The sequence below is a fragment of the Anabrus simplex genome, chromosome 14 (assembly GCF_040414725.1).
Source record: "Anabrus simplex isolate iqAnaSimp1 chromosome 14, ASM4041472v1, whole genome shotgun sequence".
NCBI lineage: Eukaryota > Metazoa > Arthropoda > Insecta > Orthoptera > Tettigoniidae > Anabrus > Anabrus simplex.
Window position 1 is genome coordinate 11,160,546 of NC_090278.1, and position 6,000 is coordinate 11,166,545.

General features: G+C 40.4%; 1 protein-coding gene across 1 annotated transcript in view; it reads right to left on the reverse strand.

Moving 5' to 3' along the window:
* The window catches only part of LOC136885244 (uncharacterized), a 62,411-nt gene extending 61,140 nt beyond the window's left edge, over positions 1–1,271 (reverse strand). The window contains exon 1 of the mRNA XM_067157723.2: positions 1,171–1,271. The gene's annotated coding sequence lies outside the window, so the exon portion shown is untranslated. The remainder of the gene's footprint in view (positions 1–1,170) is intronic.
* Positions 1,272–6,000: the final 4,729 nt, after the last annotated feature.

Below are 6,000 nucleotides of genomic sequence, written 5' to 3' on the forward strand. Positions count from 1 at the left end.
CCATTACTGCTGCTGGTTTAATATTGCCCTAACAAGACGAACGGAAATTGCTAGGATTAAGAAGGTAGCAGCGTTAAATAAGATTAAATCGAAGTCCCAGTCAACATCCATGGCTGTGACAATATGGAAGCTGTTGGGGTATGGGTAGTGCTGAGTACTGACATTCAGAGCATGACTAGTGCATATGAGTGTTATGAAAGGTGTTGCTCATAGGGTCAGTCTTAGTGCAGTAGTACTTTCTGGCCCAGTGAGGAAAGCAATGGCAAACTACCTCACTCCTCATCTTGCCTAGTATGCCTCATTTTGGTGCTACTGTTGGTTTTTGCAGTTTCCTTATAACAGCATAACCCTTGGTGGTGCTATTTGAGGATCCAACCAGCCTCTGGGCTGATGACCTAACAGACAACTGAGAAAATGGGGAAACCACGGAAATGATTTTCAGGGCTGCCTATCCTGGGATTCGAGCCCATGCAAACTCACCGCCACACGCCCATGAAGAAGATCTTTTACACTCCAATAAATCAGGAAATATCTTACGAAAGAGAGGCAGCCTACTGTTAACTAAAACATCAGGAGTAAATACCGGAAATGGCTGTTGTGGGGTAAGGATGTGATACAGAAGAATCTCCATAACAGCACTGATATACCGAGAAATCTACATATGCAGATATTTTCACAGATATCCTACACGGAACAACTCTCAAGATTTCGAACACTACCGGTACTAAAATCTTTCGCAGCCTACAGTGTAAAGAACAACTAAACATTCATAGCGTCACTTTTAAATCGGACACAGAGGCAAATAACACATCAACACAATAATGAAAATTATACCGAAACACTACATCTTGTAACTTATTTCTGAATCTAATATCCGCAATTCTTCACCTGCGTAGCCCTTCAGAAAAATTCCTCATTCCATTAAATTTAGATATCCGGTATATTGCTACAACACATGATTTGCCGGTACTTGTGACGCAAAGGCCAGGAGGTTTCAAAAGAAATCTAGTTATATGCTTATAAATGTTTAACGCTTAAGTAAAAACCAAATTAAGAAAATTAAAAATATGAAGAATGCTGAAACTGAGAAACATTAGCATTAACTTTTTACGGTTCTCAATTGAGATCTATAAGTTTGACAAAAGTAAATTACTGAAATTTGAACATTACCGACAATATGTGAGAGGTTGCGCACACAGTGTAAAGAGATAGAAATCACAATTCCTCAATGAAGAAAATCTGTACCGGTAACACAAGTAACGGCATAAGCTGAACAACTGGTTAATACGCGTCTGATACAACAACATATCTCACACTTCGAGACAAAACCCGATATTTTAATGTAGTCTACAGTAATCACTCAAAACAAACCCTTGAAGAACGACTTGATTTGTATCAGCCAGTAGAAGAGGCTGAATTTAGGAAAGGATGTATTACCAGTCACAACTCCAGAGTATACGGCACTTATTGAAAAGTTCTCTGTGCGCCAACGAGAATGAGTAAGAGGCCACTCGGAACGTTATTTTTCACTTCTGTATGCAACGGCTGCCATAGAGACTGCCGAGCATGGGCGCCCATATGACAGTTTGTAGGGGGGGAGGGGGGCGGTCCTGGGTGTATGCAGTATTTTTAATATTTTGGAAGATAAATGGCGACTTGTATTCTGCGGTAGCATTACCCACGGTATCCCCTGCCTGTTGGAGTAGAACGGTACTACAGCTTCTACACAATACTGACTTTTAAATAATTTTCTTGAAAGGAAAACTCCTGACTACACTAGATTTTTGCCTTTCCCTGTGAGCTAGGTGGAGGGGGGGAGGGTAGACGAGGCCCCACCTTGCCCCCGGGTATGGGCACGGCCATCTTGATATATAGAGGCCTGCTACCAACAGTTGTAACGTCACGCGAATAGTGTTCACTCTCCGTCGTCGCGTGTAATTCCTATATTGCTGATACGATACTTTTTATCATAATTTGACAACGAAAATGCAATAATAAGCCTATAAACACAAAGCACACAAGAAACACTATCAATGTATACATACGAATACACAAATATATGCACTCAAGGTAATATATTACATATTGTAAAATGTTCGACTGAAGGCTACTGTACGGTGGACTGTACCATGACGGTGAATAGGCAGTGCCATTTTTTACGCTTGTCTGAGCACATGATTAATTAAAAAAAGTATTTTCCAAAATATGACAGATCTTGGTCACAACACTCATTAACTAAGCAGCACACACCCACACTTGTCACGGGTTTTTCAACTTTCATTATCAAAACATTGAAAACATTGAAAGAAACATCCCTAGAATTTCCACTGTCTAAAAAATATATCTTTGAATCAGATATCAAGGTATGAGTTAATGTGTAGCTTTCCACAATTTAAAAAGTAGTATGATGTTCACTAGGCAAACTGTTGCTGTTTCTAAAAATGCCATTATGTTATACTTATTAGAGCACATAGTGTTATTAATTAATTATTTATGAATGACAGGAAAATATTTGCCATGATATTATAGATCTTGGACACAACGCTCATTAACTCTGAAGCTCACACCCATACTTGTCACAGAAATTACCAGGTTTTTCAACTTTCATTATAAAAACACTGAAAGAAACATCCCTACAGTTAGGGCCTACTACTGAATGAGGTATCAAGGTCTGAGTTAACGTGTACCTTTCCACAATTTGAAAAGTAGTATGATGGTCACTTGGCAAGCTGTTGCTCTCCCTAAAATGCCCTTATATTACACATTACAGTTATTTGAGCATATAGTATTATTAATTATTTATGAATGACAGCAAAATTATGTGCCATGATATGATAGATCTTGGACACAACACTCATTAACTCTGCAGCACACACCCACACTTGTCACAGAAATTACCAGATTTTTCAACTTTCATTATCAAAACATTGAAAGAAACATCCCTACAATTACCACTGAATGAGATATCAAGGTCTGAGTTAATGTGTAGTTTCCCACAATTTGAAAAGTAGTATGATGGTCACTCAGCAAACTGTTGCTGTCTCTAAAATGCCCTTATATTACACTTATTTGAGCTCCTAATGCTATTAATTATTTATGAATTACAGTTAGGAAAATATTTGCCATGATATGATAGATCTTCGACACAACACTCATTAACTCTGCAGCTCACACCCACACTTGGCACAGATATTACCAGGTTTTTCAACTTCCATTATCAAATCATTGAAAGAAAGATCCCTACGAATTCCACTGTTTAAAAATACATCTTTGAATCAGATATCAAGGCCTGAATTAACATGTAGCCCTCCATAACAAATCATTTGATGCTTAATAGGCGAACTGTTGTCTCTAAAATGTTATTATTTTACGCTTGTTTGTGCGCACAGTGCTGTTGTTAATTATTTTTGATTAATTGTTACTAAAAATGTTTCCGAAAATGTGGCAGATGTTGGACACAATACTAATGAACCCTATACCACACACACACTTATCACAGTAATTGCCCGTTTCGGTATAAGTCCAGGATCCGCCGGCACGGGCGAGCACGGGCTCCGCGGCCGCTGCTTGTGCGTCTATATGACGTCATATATGACGTGTTTGGCGAGCTGATGTTTGTAAACATGGCGGATAATTCGAAGGGACTTGTAGCGGCCGCTAAATGTATGAATTAATGGTCTGTTATATTTAGCTGTTTGAGACTGCGTAACACAATTTACAGGCACTAGATTGGGTTACAACTTGACTAGTTGGTTCGTGAAATAGGTATTAACGGTACGATATGATGGGGCTGACTTGATGTCGCGAAAACTTTAGGAGTATTAAGCACGTCCGGCAAGTACGAAAAGCATTGGTCTCGTTTGGTTAGGTCCGGCTAGTGGCAAAACAATCGGTCTGGGGACAAACAAAGGGAAGCCCCCAGGTTAGAACCGCGAAGAGACCAACAGGTCTCTAGCATCCCTTACGAAAGCAATTGTGTTTCACCGAATACCACTGATAGTTTCAGGTTAGGTAGTGATCCACCGAAAACCACTGGTAGTGACAGGTTAGGTTGTGATCCACCAAAAACCACTGGTAGTGACACGTTAGGTTAGGTTTGGTTAGGTGCGACAGCATTGCTAATTGAACGGAGTGATCCACCGAAAACCACTGATGGTGAAGGTTAGGTTGTGTTCCACCAAAAACCACTGATAGTGACAGGTTAGGTTGTGATCCACCGAAAACCACTGGTAGTGACACGTTAGGTTAGGTTTGGTTAGGCGCGACAGCATTGCTAATTGAACGGGGTGATCCACCGAAAACCACTGATAGTGACACGTTAGGTTAGGTTTCGTTAGGTGCGACAGCATTGCTAATTGAACGGAGTGATCCACCGAAAACCACTGATAGTGACAGGTTAGGTTGTTATCCACAGAAAACCACTGGTAGTGACACGTTAGGTTAGGTTTGGTTAGGTGCGACAGCATTGCTAATTGAACGGAGTGATCCACCGAAAACCACTGATAGTGAAGATTAGGTTGTGATCCACCAAAAACCACTGATAGTGACAGGTTAGGTTGTGATCCACCGAAAACCACTGGTAGTGACACGTTAGGTTAGGTTTGGTCAGGTGCGACAGCATTGCTAATTGAACGGAGTGATCCACCGAAAACCACTGATAGTGACAGGTTAGGTTGTGATCCACCGAAAACCACTGGTAGTGACACGTTAGGTTAGGTTTGGTTAGGTGCGACAGCGTTGCTAATTGAACGGAGTGATCCACGGAAAACCACTGATAGTGACAGGTTAGGTTGTGATCCAAAGAAAACCACTGGTAGTGAGAGGTTCGGTTAGGTGCGACAGCATTGCTAATTCAGCGACTGTTGTTGGAAGTACACTTTTGGTGATCACGTCACGAATGGGAAGGCAACACTATACATACGAGTATACTGCAATCACTGAGACAGGATATGAATATATGGGTACTCACCATCAGTTGACAGAGGAGTGGACAGAAGATGGACTTCTTGTGTTTACGTAGATGTACTCCCTCTTAAAATTATAATTACTAGTATGGATACAGCACCCAACAGGAGTTGTTTTGGCTAGTTGTACTTCGTCTTAAAACAATAATCACGACTATTACGGAGCTGGAGACACAACTCGATTGTTTCTGTTTAGTAATACTTCCTCTTAAAACAATAATCACGACTATGACAGAGCTGGACACACAACTCAATTGCTTTCTTCTAGTTGTAAGCCTACTTCCTCTTAAGACAGTAATCACGACTATAACATAGCTGGAGACACGACACACGACTGGTTTGTTTTCGTCTGTTATTTAGTTGTACTCCCTCTTCAAACAATAATCACAGTGCCGGTATTGAAACTCGTGATTTGAGTTTGATGTATTCTTGTTCCTCGTAGAAGTTAAGTTGGCAACAGTTGAGAGAGAGACGACAGAGTCATCTTTTGGGGGTAATTATTAATTACTTTGCAATGCCATCTCTATTACTGGTATATGTATATACTATATGTATCTCTATATATATTGTTTACACCTCAAATTATCAAGTAACATGTTAGCTGAGTGGATAAGCTGATGGACTACGGAGTTGGAGATCGCTGGTTCAAGACGACCTATCGCCAGGAATTTATGACAGATAAACTTAAGTAAAATGAGTATAGTATGCGAATATGTAAGTGGAATAAGTACGTATAAATTAGGTTAAATGGACGCCGGTGAAATACAGGCGGGAGTTGAAAGAAGCTGAAGACATAGAAAGTAAATGCGAAATTTCTTCAGTATGTTTTGATTTCTCCCCACCCGAAACCCCTCCTACCCAGGAGGTCCCGTAAGTATGTCGTCATAGCTGTGCCGGCGAATTCTGGCCTTGTTCCCCAGTTTCTTCAACTTTCATTTTCAAAATTTGTAAAAACATCCCTGTGACTTCTGGTGTTCAAAAAGGCATCTTTAAAATCAGATATCAAGGTCTGAAATAAAGTGTAGCCCTCCACAGC